This window comes from Maylandia zebra, linkage group LG14 (genome assembly GCF_041146795.1).
Source record: "Maylandia zebra isolate NMK-2024a linkage group LG14, Mzebra_GT3a, whole genome shotgun sequence".
Classification (NCBI taxonomy): domain Eukaryota; kingdom Metazoa; phylum Chordata; class Actinopteri; order Cichliformes; family Cichlidae; genus Maylandia; species Maylandia zebra.
This window is the reverse complement of record NC_135180.1, coordinates 17,577,789-17,596,197: the sequence shown is the minus strand read 5'-3', so window position 1 is coordinate 17,596,197 and position 18,409 is coordinate 17,577,789. Positions and strand designations below refer to the sequence as shown.

General features: G+C 40.9%; 1 protein-coding gene across 5 annotated transcripts in view; it reads right to left on the bottom strand.

Moving 5' to 3' along the window:
• Window positions 1-18,092, bottom strand: part of gdpd5b (glycerophosphodiester phosphodiesterase domain containing 5b) — a 43,892-nt gene extending 25,800 nt beyond the window's left edge. For 2 of the 5 annotated variants that reach the window (XR_013101667.1, XR_013101666.1), the window contains exon 1: window positions 17,714-18,092. The gene's annotated coding sequence lies outside the window, so the exon portion shown is untranslated. The remainder of the gene's footprint in view (window positions 1-17,713) is intronic. The other 3 variants (XM_076892367.1, XM_076892369.1, XR_013101668.1) reach the window with 2 other exon arrangements.
• Between the last annotated feature and the right edge of the window lie 317 nt (window positions 18,093-18,409).

The window sequence follows — 18,409 nt, the reverse complement described above, 5'->3', positions numbered from 1 at the left end:
ACAGTGTGTTAAGTGGATGCGTTGTACAGGGAGATGGCCACAGGCAGGAATGATTTCCTGTGTCGTTCAGTGGTGCTTTTCGGTAATCTCAGTCTCTCACTGAACGAGCTCCTGTGACTGACCAACATGTCATGGAGTGGGTGGGAGGTGTTATCCAACATTGTCTTTATCTTGGACAGCATCCGCCTCTCCGACACCACCTTGAGGGAGTCCAGCTCCATCCCCACAACATTGCTGGCCTTACGGATCAGTTTATTAAGTCTGTTGGCATCTGCGACCCTCAGCCTGCTCCCCCAGCATGCAACAGCATAGAGGATCGCACTGGCCACAACAGACTCATAGAAAATCCTCAGCATTTTCTGGCAGATGTTGAAGGACCTCAGTCGCCTCAAAAAATAGAGACGACTCTGGCCCTTCCTGTAAAGTGCTGTGGTGTTATTAGCCCAGTCCAGTTTATTGTCAATGTGTACTCCAAGGTATTTATAGTCCTCCACAATGTCAACACTGACCCCCTGGATTGAAACAGGGGTCAAGTGTTTCCTGGTCTTCCTGAAGTCCACGATCAGTTCCTTGGTCTTTGCCACGTTGAGCTGCAGATGATTCTGCTCACACCACGTGACAAAGGAGTCGACCACAGCCCGGTACTCTGTCTCATCATCCCTGCTGATGCATCCAACCACCGCAGAGTCATCAGAAAACTTCTGAAGATGGCAGGTCTCTGTGCAGTGGCTGAAGTCTGTGGTGTAGAGGGTGAAGAGGAAGGGGGAGAGGACAGTCCCCTGTGGTGCCCCTGTGTTGCTAATCACCTTGTCAGACACACACTGTGGGAGACGTACATATTGTGGTCTTCCTGTCAGGTAATCAACAATCCAGGACACCAGAGAAGCATCCACCTGCATCGCTGCTAACTTATCACCCAGGAGGGTCGGCCTGATGGTGTTGAAAGCACTGGAAAAGTCAAAAAACATGACCCTCACAGTGCTCGCCGGCTGGTCCAGATGGGTGTAGACACGATTGAGCAGGTAGATGATGGCGTCCTCTGTTCCGAGACGAGGCTGATAAGCGAACTGAAGGGGATCCAGATGTGGTCTTACTATGGGTCGCAGCTGGTCCAGGATGAGCCTTTCCAGGGTCTTCATGATGTGGGAGGTCAGTGCCACGGGCCTGTAATCCTGGGGGCCACTGGGACGAGGCGTCTTTGGTACAGGGACGAGGCATGATGTCTTCCACATCACCGGGACCCTCTGCAGACTCAGACTCAGCATAAACAGTTTATGAAAGACTCCACACAGCTGGGGGGCACAGGCCTTGAGGACAAGGGGACTCACTCCGTCTGGTCCAGCAGACTTGCCTGAGTGAAGTCTCCTCATTTGCATCTCAACCTGGTATTGAGTGAAGGTGATGGGTGGGGGAGGGGTGTCAGGAATCTCACAGGAGGCAACATGTGAAGAGAGAGGCTGGCACAGTGGTGTGGCTCTGGATTCCAGGCTGACTGCAGGTGAGGTTGTGGGGGTGGGAGCAGACACTGTGGTGTCGAATCTATTGAAAAACAGATTCAACTCGTCGGCTCTATTCTCACCTCCCTCAGCTCCCCTGCTGTTGGTTGGCCTGAATCCAGTGATGGTCTTCATGCCCCTCCACACCTCTCTCATGCTGTTCTGCTGGAGTTTCCACTCCAGCTTCCTCCTGTAATTGTCCTTAGCCTCTCTGATCTTGTCCTTTAGTAACACCTGGACCTTCCTCACCTCCTCTTTGTTGCCCCCTCTGAAAGCCCTCTTCTTGTTGTTGAGGAGGGCTTTGATGTCCTTAGTCACCCACGGCTTGTTATTTGGGTAACAATGAACAGTCTGAGCTGGAACAATGGAGTCGGTGCAGAAAGTTATGTAGTCTGTGATACACTCAGTAAGCCCATTGATGTCCTCGGCGTGAGGCTCACAGAGTGTTTCCCAGTCGGTCACCTCGAAACAGCCCTGTAGTTCCGCTATTGCCTCCTCTGACCACCTCCTAACAGTCCTGGTGGTCACAGGTTCCCTCCTCACAATTGGCACATAGCGGGGGGTGAGGTGAATCAGGTTATGATCTGACCTACCAAGTGGGGGGAGGGAGGAGGAGCTGTATGCATCCTTGACGTTAGCATACAGTAAGTCTAAAGTTTTCTCTCCCCTGGTGGGACAGTCCACATATTGTTTGAATGTTGGTAGTGTATTGTCCAGTGATACATGGTTGAAGTCACCCGAGATCACAATAAAGGCACTCGGGTGCTGAGTCTGTAGCCGAGCTATGGCAGAGTGGATAGTGTCACATGCAGCTGTGGGGTTAGCAGAGGGGGGAACATAAACAGCCACCAAGATGACGTGAGAGAATTCCCTGGGTAAATAATACGGCCTGAGTCCAACAGCACACAGTTCAGTGTCCGGGCAACAAATCCTTTCTTTGATTGTTATGTTGGCAGGGTTACACCACCGGTTGTTAACTAAAACAGCAGGCCCACCTCCTTTACGCTTACCGCTAGCGATGCTGTCCCTGTCCGCCCGAACAGTGTGGAAGCCTTCCACGGAAGCATTCTCATCGGGAATGACCTGGTGCAGCCATGATTCGGTGAAACACATCAGGCTACACTCTCGGTACTCCCTCTGACTCCGTACCAGTGCTGAGAGCTCGTCGATTTTACTTGCCAACGATCGCACATTTCCCATCACGATAGACGGCAGACACGGTTTAAACCTCCTCCTCGCTTCGAGCCTCCGCTGTCTCACCGTCACCTTTTTTCTTCTCTTCTGTCCTTGACCTCTGCATCCCCGATGTGTTTTCCTCCAAATTTCAGCTGGTACTTCTGCGGGCACTTCTGCGGGCCTGGCCAGCGAGCCGGCCGGCATCAGGGCGATCAGCTGATCTCTGGAGTAAACAGTCCGTGCGTGTAGGAGATGTGCCGCGGTCCCGTTCCATGATAAAAGTAACAGTTCCACGGCCACCAGACGAACAAAAACTCTCTCAATCCACATGATTGAGTAAGAGATAGAAAACGGAGGAAAATACAAGTCAGAAAAAAAAAAGAATACGTAAGAAAAAAGAGCTAAACTAAGAGAAAAGCAGGAGCGACTGTAACAGGCTGCACGCTGGTTGGCGCATGCGCACTATATATCACCTATATACATCATCATCATCAGAATATATCACCCACTTATAATAGGTCTGGGACAAGACAGCGTGCAGGCACCACCTCTCCCATTAATCAGGCCAATATGAGGAAATGCAAAAGCAATACCAACAAGTGTACGTGTAATAATACAACTGTGACATTTTAGCAAAAACCTTTCAACCTCTGGGAAACTTTAAAAAGGTCAAAATGTCAACTAAACCTCCAGGTAAAGCAACATGATTGTCCTCACTACCACTTTATTTATTTTTTAATAATGTGCAGGGGGTCTCTGCATCATTTGGCACCTTATCTGAAAGTCTTACACTGCCAGCACTCACTATTAATAAGGCTACAAACCATGGTGGAGTAGCAAGGCACATTATACTTCAGAAGAAAAAAAAAGTCTTGATTTTCCTTTCATCCTTGTCTGATGTCGTTTTAGTAAACATGGTAGGCAAGACTAGTCTGTGTTATGTGTGAATAACTAGAGTTATGAGTAATCCTCACCAATGAGCCTACTGCTGATTCAGCATAAAGACTTTGTAATCAGCTATAATAACAATAATGATATTACAGCGGTGCGGACCGTTATCACAAGTTTACCTCACTCTCCAGGGACACGATGGAGCCTGTTGTGCTGCAGCTGCAAAACACACATCAACCAAATCTGGGGTTGAAAGTGCAACTTTGTGTTTTCAAAGCAGCAAATGATGCATATATAATGGCAGGGTGAACAAGCCGTGTCGATGAGAGGCAAACAAACATGAATAAGAGGCTACAGCAAGATGCAGACTTGCTTCAAGCTAGTTATATTCCTTTTTCCTTGCAGCGGTTGCTAGTGTGTAGCGTACTTGCATCTGATGTTTCAAATGCAAGTACATGCAGTAATTCTGCACTCTTCCTGCTGTAATCAGGCTGTCTCAGTCTCTGGACAGCTGCTCATTAGCATCTACAGCATGGGCCACGTTTCCTGTTATTAGCGAAACTGCTCTGAAAAGGGTGGGCTAGACCCAGGCAATAATGAATCTAGCTCACCCCAGCAGGACCGCAAAGACAGTCAGTCAGTGTGTTATAAATGATTTGTGGGTTAAAATGAAAAGTGTTAAATGTAACTTCTCCAATGCAGCAGCTTTGTTTACAAGCCTTTTGTATAAGTATTATATCTTAACAAGCCAAACATTTTTTCATAAGAAAAAAAAAAAAAAAAAAAATCTGTGCTCTTACAGGACAGTTAGTCATGCTAAAGGTTATCGACTGTCTGAAGATCTGTACTTGTCAAATTCATTGCTTGTACTGTGTTGAAGAAATGAAAATCAATTCACTGATACTTGCACAGTTAATATAATTACTCAATGACTGATATAAAATTATTGCTGTCAAATAAAACCAGGCACAGAGATCACATGATTACAAAGACTCACTTCTTGTGTCCAACACAATGCACAGGTGTGTTCATTAATCACCTTATACTGCACCAGTATATTGGCCAAAATCAAACTACTTTGTAGCCAGCCTCTCTGCTGCAAAGCAGCCTAAGGGATTTAAACCTTGATCAGACTGAGCACTATTTCATGCTGCCATGGCCATTATAAGTGACATTTCTTCTCAAACCATGTCTGCCAAGTTGAAAGAGATCAGAGCCTTGTAAGGACATGATTAGGAGCATAATTACGGAAAAATATCTACAAATCTGCCAAAACACTAATGGCATAAAAATCCTCATTTTGAGGCAGCAAAGAGTTTGACATGTTTGATCATGACATTAAAAAAAGAAAAAAAAGAAAGTGAATTGCCACCTGCCTGCACATTAAAGCCAATGTGTTGTCATCAGGGGTGCAGCAGAAATGTTAACAGAGAGCCAGAAAGAATACTTGCTATTCTGGCCAGATTCTGGAGGGGTGTACATACAGATAATGTGGCCTTAACGTAAGACGTTTGGCTTCTTCGTGGACCCTCACACAATCTTCACTTGACCACTTGCTACTCTGCGTCATCCTGTGTGTGCGCACAAATACATTGAATTGAAACTGAAAAATGTCTCAGGTTCTTTTACTGGCACGACACACATCAAGTCTGTTTATAAACAAACAAAAGGGTCCTAATTGATAAGCAGTTTTGAAACAAACATTTTCTGTTGAAACATGCAGCCCTAAAAAAAAAAAAAAAAAAAAAAAAGGACATTAATCAGTAGAGAGTTATGTGGGAAAAAAGTCTGACATTAAACAGTCTTTAACCTACAAGCTTATGAGCACAATCTCATAAGCAGAAATAGCGTAGGTCATATGAGTGAATCCCGTGTGTCCCACCTCCTGCATGTTTTTGTTAAACCGCAGTATTTATAGTAGTGAGAGAGAATGCAAATTGGATTATGTCCCATTGTGTGATACACATGAGAAAGGAACCTCTCACATGCTTCAACTCACTGCCCAAACACTTTCTAAAGTTGATGTGGAAAAATAGCAGTAGTAAGCAGCTTTAGCTGAAATCAGGCACAGTGTAGATTGGTCAAAATGACTAAAAAAAAAAAAAAAAAAAAAAAAGGCATCAAAATCAAAATTCAGCTCAGCTCTTCAGTGAGGAAAACACACGCACACACTTTTGACATCTTCAAAATGTCAGCTGGGGATTGTAACAAAAACCCACAGCGGTTTGGAGTTTCAGTTCAGTTAGTGGAATTACACAGTTCAAGCGCCAAAGACTCAAAACAAACAAATGATTTTAATTAATATTTTTTTAAATGAACAGAAGTCAAACAAATCGAGATTCTGAAAAGAGCTGCTTTTCACATTTCTGCTGCCGACACTGGAACAAAAAACAAATATGGATTTATGTTTGGGCTTGTCGACCAAGCCTTTAAGACAGGAAAACAAATGTGAAGCTGACACAGCAAAGTTTGGTGTGATCACAAAGGCAAACTAAAAAACACTTTCAGCACTGTCATGCCATCTCTTTGTTGACAATGTTCCAACCGGTTGCCACAGAAACCCCTCCATGTTGTTACAGGAAAGGCTGATGTCATAACTTGTTTACCCCCAAAAGCTTCCATTCATGAAAGTGTTACATCCACGTGTACTCTCAAAGTCAAAAAAATATTACACGCCATAACTACTTTAGTTGAGATAAACATCAAACGGGCCTTTAGAATTCCACCTATTTGATGAATGATATCATCGTAAGTAGATGGAGCAGCACCGAGAGCACAGATTTGTCACCTTAAAATGGAAGGCTTATGCATTTTTCATTTTGGGGTTAAATACCCCCATCGCTCATCTCCTCAAGCCTGAATAAAAGAAAGAAATGCTCTTCCATTAATCCCTTTATCAGCATAATGTCTAAGCAAAAACTCATCAGCCAAATACAGCCCAGTGGACACAATTAATTCTTAAATAAGATGCAATGAATTAGTGAAGCCTAGTTAATTACAGCACAAGTCGTGATGTTCACCACAGACTGAATACATGTTCAGCCAAGACTGGAGCTACACTATCATATTTTGCCAACATGGATGTGACACCTCTGACCACAGTAGGTGTGGAAATGTAACCACCATAAGCAGTGTGGGCTGCTCTGTCACAGTGACTCACTGAGTCACAGACACAACAACCGAGCCACAAAAACTGAAACTTTGATTAAAATCTTTCAAAAATTACACAGTAAGAAGAACAGAGCTTTCTGCATATTTAGCAACACATCAGAAGAATAGAGCAACTTTTCAGATCCTGTCACCTAAATGGCCTCATTCTGAACTCAAACAGATTAAGCGGCAAAGTCAACAAGTGCTCAAAGCTTTCGTCACACGAGAAGCAGACTTCCTGCCATTACTGTCTGTCACAAGGTGTCTGAACTTGTGTGGAGAGGAGGAGAACATGAGAGGGGTGCATGGAAAAACCCCTAAACAGCTTTTACCATCTTCTTTTCTGCTGCCTCATTTCCTCCAATCAAAAGTACACCCAGAGAAAACAGTCAGCAGGGGAGGAAATGCTTCAGCAGTTTCCCAGCAGAAAACATCGTCTTCCTTTGGTCAGGGAACTGAAAGAGACCGAGCAGCAGAGAACTGCAAGACCAAACGCAAACCTGCTAATTGTGAATAATATATTCTTAAAAAGATACTTCACAAAAACAAAAAAAAACAAAAAAAAAAAAGGGGGGGGGGGGGTTGCCTCTACACATCTGCTGCAAAGTAATCAAGACCATTTAAAAAAAAAAACAAAAAAAAAAAAAAAAAAAAACAAACCCAAAACAAGATAACTAGTGAGGATGGACCTGCTGAGAATGCAGAGAAAATGCTCACTCAAACTTTTCAGTAGATGACCCAAGGGTTACATACATAATGAAACAAGAGGAGGTCCAGGAAGTTCTGACAATGCAAAATCTGCAGCTGCATGTCATGTTCCAATACTCTGACATGCTTATTGAGATGTGCAATAGATACCTAGTAACTGAGCTCCATGGAGACCTTGCTAATGGGTGATAAAGCCTATTATAAGGAGCAAAGGGAGAGCACTGACATCAAAGCTGTTAAAGCCAGTTCATTCTAGAGGTCTTGCATTTAGGCCACGGAAGATCAATTGCACTTCAAACAACATTTCTGACACCCTCCTTTTCTTGTGTTTAATATAAACAAATCATTGTTGCTGCTTACTGTTAAGAAAACCCCATGACTTCCTGTGCACTTTAATGACAGACCTGCATCACAAGATTGCAGTGTTTACCACATCTGATTCACAGGTTAACAGTGCAATGTTGTTCACATTTATATATTTATTAATAATACAAATAATGATTAAAGTAGAAACAATATAACAAAGCCAAATAGTTCCCTGCATTACAATGCATTGAAACCTCTGCAAGTCTTAAATTGCCTAATGTAAAGATCAGCCAGGTTATGTGACATCTGAAAAGACGCGCACGCATGTCAAATTCCTATTACCGTGAGAAAGAGGCTGGTGAGTTTCCTGGGGAACCAAAAATCTGGAGACATGTTAGAACAGGCCAGTTGACTGACTGTTTAATTTCTGTGTTTATGTAAACCAACCTTTCAGGTGACGCAAGGGGAAAATAACTCCAACCAACAGATTCTGGTACATTGTGATTAATGTATAAAGATACTAATTGAGACTGCACAACATGCATTAGTAAGACAATAACAGCACTTGGCTAAGAACAACAGTTACACTTTAGTAATGATTTACAAGTACTTTTCATCCTTAGCACTCCTTAAGATAAAAACGTGTGTGTAGTGTGACAGAAGGTTCACCAATAGCTGGTGAATGTATTTACTTGGTATCATTTAGTAATTGTGGGCAAACATACTAAAATCATAAAAAATAAAAATAAAAAAGGAAGCAGATCTCATTTCAGCTGGGACACAAAAGGTCATTTGAAGTCAGCATGGTGACCTCAAGCCTATTCCTTCATGTATTCATGAGAATTAATGCAGTTTCACCTATAAGCAAAGGCCTATGGCTGTTGCATATTCAGTAACATGCTTCAGTGTTCACGCTCCCCTAGTGCTCTCAAGCTTATATCAAGATGAAGAAATAAAAAACAAAAGCAAAGCTGCATATTCAACACATGAGTAGAGAGTCGCTGACGCCAGAACATTCTGGCCTGAGAAAAGAGGAAAACAGCACAAACAAAGCTCAAATAAAGGCTCTTTGAGGTTTTTCCTGCTCATGACCAACATTTTGAACAAGTCATAATTTGCCCCATAACGTACCCCAATTTTGAAACAGACAGAATTATTAAATTAGGTGAATAGAATTAGGAGGACTTTGGAAAATGCATTATAATCGTATAGCAGTTAAACAGGACATGTTAAACAGCACGACAGTCTGAGAGTTTGTTGTCAAGGTGAAAGCAAAAATTAATGCGCTGACCAGAGATACTGTCAGTAACATTTGGTGATTAGTAATAATGATATGCAATGTGAAGTTGCAGGCGCTTAGGTACACTTATTGCCCTTCACACGCATATGAACTTAAGTCTCTTTTCTTAATCCATAGGGTTTAATATGGTGTGGGCCTACACTTTGCAACTATAACATCTGCAACTCTTCTTATGACTTGCTGTTGTTCCCAGTTCCTTCCATTTTGTTATGCCACCAACAGTCGACTGAGTAGAGGGAAAATTTCACAACTGGACTTGTGGTGGCCTCCTATCACGGCATCATGCTGGAATTCACTGAGCTCCTGTGAGTGACATATTCCTTCGTGATTGGACGCGATTGGAATGAATGGCCAATGATTATTTTTCCACTGTTGTCCAACTGAGTTTAACAGATGAAGACAACACAGCATTTTTCTGCAATAAAGCCTGAGATTTAAAAGACCAGCTCCAGAGCTGAGCTAATTCGGAGTATTACTTTGGCTGAAAGTCAGATAGAGGACGTATTGAAAGAAGGGATGTATTTCAATCATTTCAGCAGCAAATAGAAGAATTAGTAGAGCCAGTGGGGGGTGGGGTGCAAAAACATTCAGACAATGCAGTGCTCTTCAAACTGACAGCTCATCAATCTGCAAAAATATAGGTCAGTAATAATCAGATGAAAAATAATTGATTTAATCACAGTCCATCAGTGTCTCTTAATTAGAACACTGAAAGCGGAAAGAGGAAGCGACATTATTGTCATTACATTATTTGAGCAAAACAAGGGAGCACAAGCACAGAGAAAAATCTCCCCACTCAATTCAGGGCGGGCAAAACAAGGTGTTAAGTGGGTCAAGTGATGCATCAGTAAACGGGTCAAGTAACGTTCCATTTTTTTTTTTTTTTTTTTTTTTTTTTTTTAATATAAACGTAGGTAAGAATAAGGAGTGGGCTTCAGCTGCAGTATGAAGCGTTCTACATGGCCTAAAGGTGACCTAATAGTAGAATATATCTGGAAAGCACGCCACCTAAACGCCCGTTTTTATCCACACTTTGAAAAGAAACATCTCAGTCAACCTTGTAGGATTTGAACTCCTTCCTGTTGTGATGTGACAGTACCGTCCTCTCATCTGCCTTGCAACTGGTTAGGCAGCTGATTGTTTGTGGGTTTGGATAATTACCACATTAAAATAAAGATCACACCGACTCCTGTCTGCTTAATGTATACATGCACTGTGCTTTCGCATCAACCTTAGGACAGCATGTGATTTCAGATGTTTCGAGGATGAGGAGAAGCATCCAGAATAGGAGGTCAATACCACAGAACAGTGTCAAGCTCTGAAGAGCTATGAGGATGGAGTTTTATGACTATGTCCAGGATACGCACACAAAAATTCACAAGAAGTCCAAACTTCAAAGTTAAATATCGTGGTTTCATGTGGCAAATGGAAAAGTGCTGAAATGCTTTTAACAACTATCAAGTAGACGTACCATCTACCACATTCCCCATCTCAGTTTAACATATTAGCATGCTAACATCTACCAATAAGTAAAAAACAAAGCATGACTCAGTGTAATGCTAACATAATGATGGTATGCTAAATGAGTCAGAGAATAGCTAAAGTGACTATATTGCATCTTGGGGAGAACGAGAACATGTAAGCTAGACTAAAGTGGCTTTACACTTGAAGAAAAGTGTCAGCATTTTGGTGGCTCAAAAAGAGAACAAGAAAAGAACAAGTAGGTAAAACATCTCTACAAAAACACAGCTTGTGTGTTTTAAAAAAGGAAAGAAAGCAGCAACAAAATTGCAGAACTACAAAGGATGCTTTGGGAAAGGCAAAGGAAAAGAACAAGAGCGTGTTGTTTCTTTTGTCAAAGTTTGTTGCAGTGTATGACATCTGGATCCCATCTTATATGAAGCAGAGTGACTTATAAGCAGCTTTACAGTCTCACTTTCATCTGGATTTAATCAAAGCTTCGATATTGAATGAAAGCCAGGCTTTAAGGTTCTGTGCCCAGCATGTAGAAGCTTCCATTAAATAGAATGTTTCAGCTTTCAAAGATAACATTAATTCATTAAAATGACCCGTGAGCCTATTAATGAAAAAGGAAAATATATAAAGTTATCCTTGAATAACTCTCCTCTAATGCCTAGTGATAAGGTAATAGTCCATTTACTGCATCTGCGAAATGTACTGTGAGAAAGGAGCCAAAGGCAACAGACATGCAGTTGTGACGAGCACTTTTCAGCCTGGGAATTAGAGCAGGGCGATATGGCCAAAAATATTTATCACGATATATATTTGAAAATTTGCGATAACGATATAACCGACGATATAATTGATGCGAGACAAAATACAACTCCACAACATTACTAGCGCAAAAAGACAACCTTCCATTTATTTTCACTTAAACAAGAAGCTGGTTTTTATGTACATTAAAGCTTTATAAAAATGTAACAGTGCAAATGCAAATTCCTTGCTGAAAGTTTAACCAAAAGGCATTTCCAGTAGAAATGGGCTGACATATCCTGAGCATAACCATGTATAATATCCACTGAAGTTAAAAAGAGGTGCTTTGCAACATTAAACTGCAGTGTGCAGTACGCATTTTTCGGACCATAAGGTGCACGGGATTATAAGGCACATTAAGCGAAACAAAGCAGTCAGATAAATCAAACTTTATTAAACTCATTCTTCTTGCTTCCTCCACTTCTGTACCATTGATTCATTAATGTTGAATTCTCTGGCAGCTGCTCTATTCCCATGTTGTTGCAGTATAGTAATGACTAACCTCGTATTGTGGATGGATTATCTCAGTTGTTCACCTGACTGAAGTTTGGTCCGTTTACAGCATCCTGCCATGCGATTGCATTTGTTTCTAACCATGAAGAACCTTCGCGTTAACTTTTATAAGTGGAAAAGTGTTAGTGTTCGTCCTCCAGCTTCACTGTTTATGTTATGCTAACATAGCTGTGTCGCTAGCGATCACGTAGCACATCATTATATACCAGCTAGCCCAACTTCAGTAACCCTACAAACGTCACTGCTGTTTAGTTTCCTGTCTTCATTTATGTTGGAAGTGATAGCAGAGCTGTACGTTTGATTTTTTTCAGAAATCTCTCAGTCAGAACATGCAATATCATGCTTAGGTAACTAGCGAAACTAGCGAGCTAACTTCCGCTAGCTTCCTGCTAACTTCTAACTCCGTTAAATGTAATAACTTTTGTTTTCATGGATGCCTGGAAGTTAAACTTTATAGTTACACCTGGTAAAGCAGCAATGCTGATCGTTTTATTAAAGATGAAAGAATTTAGACAGTTTTTAACTCTAAGTGATGCTGCAGTGTTGTTTGACCTGAAGTATACGGAGTTTAGGACCCAGATTACTCCCAGATTTAAGAGCATCTTAGTCCGACAAATACGACAATAACAACGGCCGCTTGCATGTTCTGCAAAAAAATGTGCTTTGTTGTGTATCTGACGGACAAACACCAAACCAGTTCCACATCACGGAAGTTGCACCATTTTAACAAACAAATTCTGGTTCATCTGTTTCACTCAACAATCGGCCATGTGCGTATGAAAACAAAGGCACTGCGCATGCGCGTTTTACTCATATTCTATCGCGATATTTAATTTTCCTATCGTTGCCTAACATTATACCGGTATTACCGTGAACGGTATAATATGGCCCAGCCCTACTGGGAATATTTCTTTTATGCTTTCTTTTTTTCTTAACAATTTATAATATTATTCAGCTTGCAGTATCACCACTTTAAAGGTTTCAGAACTGATACCGTGACCTGGAACATAAACAGCTAACAAGGATGTCCATACCATGCTGAGATAATACTCTTGTTTGGTGGTACAGACCACACAATTAGCTTAGTTCACTCAGACCTCTTCAGTCACTTTGTTTTTCCACAGGGAAGCAGGAAAAGAAAAAAAAAAAAAGTAGTTAGACTACAATGTGGTATCAAGGTGCCATCTGTAAGTCTGCACGGGGCCCTTCTCCACCATCTGTGTGTTGACATCACACCCGTCTCTGTCCTCCACTGTGACTGCCATCTGAAGCTGAGAGGCAGGAACAAGCAAGCCAATGCCGCCATGGTGGTGAACATTTAGCTGCTTTAATTTGGGATGATTAAACATAGGTGACATAACTACTTTGCAACAAGAAATAAATGGAAAACACTACTGAACTGAGTTTTCAGCCAATAAGATTAGATGATAATTTTAGATTAGATGATAACCTGAGGCACTAAAGATATGAAAAGAAATGTACATTTTGTTTTTGCTTGCACATGACAAAACAGACTTCCGTCAAGAAACTACAATTGCCTTTTTCAAGGGGAACATTCAGCTCTGATAAAATAATGTGCCGTTTTGGGCTTTGAACAGAGTTCAAGTTGTAAACTAGGAAAGACGGTGCACCAAAGCCCCCAGTCTTCCTCTGGGAGTTAAGGCCAGGATAAAATTCACTTGATGAGTAGTTCTCGTCTTAATTTCTCGTCTGTTGGGAATTGGAGGATGCAAACACAGTTAGTCCCATCAAGAAGTTGGAGAATTCACAGAAAGCCGTTATTGAGACCTACACAGATCCTTCCATACTTGTGTATGTTCAAAGCTTAACGATGGTGAGAAATTTTCTCCGGAAATAAGATGACACGTAGGAAAGCAGAAGTTTTCTGAATTTTCTGGCGGGCCCTTTAGCAGCCTCTTATTTAACCAGAATTCATCAAAAGCTATAGTTAATGAAGTGGCTTCATGACATGTCCATGTAACAACAGGATGTTGCTACTTGCATTCCAAATATCAATGCTTGATTTGACTTTTCTGCAAATGCAAATCTGCTAAATAGGTAATCTGACTATGTCACCATCCAGAGCTGGTACAAACCATGTTCATGTCTAAATATAAGGGAAACAACTACAGATTCTTGTGATGCTTGTGCATTTCAAACTTGTTTAAAAAAATACATTTTTATTACCAGTCAACTACAGTTCCATAGCAAGCTACAACAGGCAAAAACCTCAAACTTCCAACCCAGCAGATTCAAAACTCTTCAGCACAAATTCCACCCTTGGGTTTGCCAACATCTGCTCCATTACAGACAGCAAGTCTGTTCAACAATTGGGGAAAAACACCCAGAAATTTGAGGAAAAATTGGTTGCAATATGAAGTGCTATGGAAATGATAGTCTTCTGGATGTATCATCACATACAGCTTTGTACAAACAGTGTTTCATTTTTCCCCTAAATCTAAATCCTAATCCAACTTAGTTATCTATTACATTTGCATTAAACATTTGCTATAGCTTCAGTGAGTAAACAAATGAATGACAACATTTTTCCCTATGGGTACTATGAGTTCAGAGCATACACTTTGATATGTGGTTTCCTTCTAGCTTTACAGCACCAATGACATTTTCCTTTCTTCTCTCATATATGGAGCTTTCAGATAATACATCCTACATATCAGCTATTGATGATATTTGGCATATTTTCTGACAGGGAAATATAACCAACACTACACTCAAACAGACAAAGTGTTTAGCTTTTCACTGCAACTTTACACAGAGCAGAGCTCCAACACATAAAGCTTCTTTTAAAAGCTCTAAATATTTCTAACTAACTGTGTGTGTGTGTGTGTGTGTGTGTGTGTGTGTGTGTGTGTGTGTGTACACACAAGAAAAGGGTAAACAAGTGAATCACTGCAATGAACACTTCACTGTTCTTAGACCCAGTATGTCACCAGTTCTTCTGAACCGATTACCTTCAGTTGTAAAGTAGACCATTTTATCTTTCATTGTAAAAGTAAGGCACTGGATTAAAATTAGACCCTGTGTATAAAAACCAGGAAATAGTAAGAATATTTGCTGTCATATATAAATATGTAATTTATGTTGGAAAAATGAGAAAGGAAAAGTCATCATTTGGATATATTAAAATGAATTATTTAGTTCATCGTCTCATTTCCAAAGCACATTAAAGATGGATAAAATGTTTTCCCCTTATTGGAATGTTATAAAGAATATTATGTCCTTTGTATGAGAAACTGGAAATAAAATATCAGTCCACGACCAGCAAAAATGTTGTTTCTACAGGCCTTTAGATCTGCTGTTAGAGATCGGACATTCAAATAATTTAGGTACAAGCCTAACAACTATATAAGACAAACTGTTGCACAGTTGATGATCTGTGCACATTTTTCACATATCACAGAGTGCAAGTTCAGGAAGTACAAGCAACATTTCCCAACATGCCACCCTGCCAACAACTTTTCAGAACTGGCATCCATTGTTAATCAGTCACCTGAAGTATCAAACAATTGAATAAATATTTGCAGTTAAAATTCAGTTCATAAGGAAAATGTATACTACATAAATAAAACTAGACTCTGGTTCACAAGACAGAACAATGACAAGCAACTGACAGCAACATGGTGACCACAGACATTGATGAAGGAGGCAGAGGGGGAAAAAAATAAAAAAAAATCTTTTACAGCTTCAGAAAAAATATTTTGGTTTTAGTTTTATTTTTTGTGCTGCAAAATTAAATTTTCCTCCATATAACACTCAAACCTGCCATAAGACAGATTCAGACTGCTAGAAATCCACAACTGAGTGGGATCCGGTTGGCAATTGCCTCTCATCAGGCAACCTGTGCAATTGCCTTCTCAACAGGACTATCTGTGAGGAACACTATTGATCTCTGGGCAACCATTTAGTCAAAACAAGTTGCAATGGTTAAGATCATCCCAAGGTGGTATTGCATGAGATATTCATAGTATTCCTAAAGAATTTAAATATATTTAATAAAACATCAATATCTGGATTGATACAATGTCACAATAGGCTGCTGTATTGATTTTTCCCCCACCCCAACCAGTGGCCAACCATCAAGCTGTTTCCACATCAAAACCAGTCGCTCATTGCAGACAGCTATGGAGCTGATTGCTGGTGTCTTGCAGACATTTAAGGTTCTGGTTGCCTAGGTGATCAACTGATACAACTACTACCAAGTCATATGTCTACCAGCAGTATCCTGGGTTCTCATTAGTAGTCAATTTAATTGTTCACCTGGAAGTTAAAGAAAGAGCTTTCTTGAGTCCCACCCACTTCCCTTGACCAGTGGTCATTTCGCTAAAAGTCGGCAAATATGGCTTCCTTTGATCTCGGGTCAACACGTCATATCAAATGGCTTCCAGTGTGAATCAAAGTGAATCACTCCCTTTTTGCACACAGCTCATAGTGAAACTTTTATAATCTGTCCAACTGTAACTAAATGCAGCGAATATGTGCATCTACTGTGGAGGGGCTGATTTAACAGTCACATTGACTGGGCCCTGATGCACTTAGGTACTGAAAGACACACGTTTGATTTAAGGACTTCAAGCATTCTCTGATTTTTTTATTTTTTTTTTAACTTATAAATTTATTTTTTGTAAGTAAAGAAGAAGAAAAACAACCTGGGAATTATGTGAAATTTCACGTCCCTATTAAGAAGTATATCTTTCCCCGCCCAGACAAACCTGAGACAGTCAGCTGAGAGGCATTTGATAAACTTTAAACATAAAAAAAAAGAAGAAAAAGAAAAAAAAACCAGCTCTGCCCTTTTATACTTAAAAATTTCAAAAGAAACAACAGTACAGGTTATTGTATTTATGTCTAAATTTTTACACATAGCTTTAAAATCCTTTTGCTCAGTTGAAAGAGGAGCAATAACTTTGCCTCAAGGTAATAGAGAAATAAATAAAAATAATGTTCTGGCTGCCATCAAAAAAGGAGCTCCCCTACACTGTGCCATCCCATAGAGGTTCAAAAATACAGGATCAGCATACTCCACTCCAAAGACAGTTAATCCATAAGAGACCAAAAAGCTTGCATAGTCACTTTGAAAGTCTTTACTCAGTCTCAGTCATTGATTTTACTGAAACTCCGTCTAAGCAAGCTCCAAGTCCTTCAAAAGTAATAGGTAGCCTGTGAGACATAAATAAATACCATCTGTTAACACTTTCTGAACAGAAAGTGTTAGTTTGTTTTGTTTTTTACTAAAGTGTAATTAGTAGCAGATGGGGAAGTGTTAAAGCTGCCACGAAGGTTATTAACAGTTGACCAAATGGATGCTGTCCAATGGACAAAGTCTGAAGATGAATAAACTTCCTCCGATAAAGTGCTTCATAAAACAAATCTAGAGGGTAATCTTGTATTCTTGTAGTACACCAGGGAAATCCAAACAGCAATCAACCTCTCCAAACAGAAAAAAAATAATAGTGCCATGAATTATGCAAGTGGTAACCTAAGAGCAGTCCACAACACATCAGCAAACGCACATTGGGCATATGGATGGAGGACCCCGTGTTCAGCTTCCTTAGTTCCACTTGCATTATGAACCTTACTGTCCAATAGATAATGAAGAGAGTGCAGCTGATGTATGATTCGAGCCCCTCCAATGGGAAAACATCACCATGGGCGTATCCACCAATATGCCGTAAGTGATGCGTAAATGCACATGGTCATAGCTAATGGACTGCATGTACTTCTAACCTCTGCATGTGAAAAAGGACACTTGACTTGCCTCATATTTAACCGCCGACACGTTACGGGACTGATGGCTAGTGGTCAAGAGTCTCTGGAACATATTTTAATGAGGTGTGTAACTGCAAATAAACTAAAACAGGTTAAAGATAGATACACTCACCTTTCTGGGTGCCTTTATTTGTTATCAGCTGGCTCGAAGGTTCCGTGTAAAAAGTTTCGTTTCCTTTGAAAAAGAAAAAAAAGCCCCCGACTCAACAGTCAAACGGGGACACCCCGTGCCAGCGGTAACGGATGAGGAGCCGAAGTTTCACCAAGAAAACTAAGGAGAAAAATGCCGGCTGAGTGCGGACGCTGTGACCGGTATATGTCCTAGCTAAAATAACTCCTGTCTCCTTTATCTTTGAACCGCTCCGTCCGGGTTTTTCTTTCCCCCTCTCTTCTCTGTTAACTCAGCCTCCCCTGCGTGAATACGGATACTTACACCGACAAAGTAATTCAATGTACTGGCTAGTGGGAGGAGTGAGTGTCGGTCCTTTTATCTCCAGCCCTCTGTTACAGTGAGGAGGCGTCACCGGGCTGACTTTACTCCCGGCCTGCGCGTTCATGACACATCAAAAAGACAGCCCCCAAACCCTCCAGTTTGTTTGAATTAACCAAAAAGAAAAAAAGTGACCAGTTTTCTGCTAAATTTGGACACATCATGCCGCCGAAATAAATTTCTTTCAGCACTAACACCTCTGACGTCAAACGGTACCCTCATTACCATCAGCTGAGATGTAAACCGAAAATTCGAGGCGACACGAATGCATCAGTACTCAAATACAGTAGTTTATAAACCAAAGAGCACTGGTTTAAT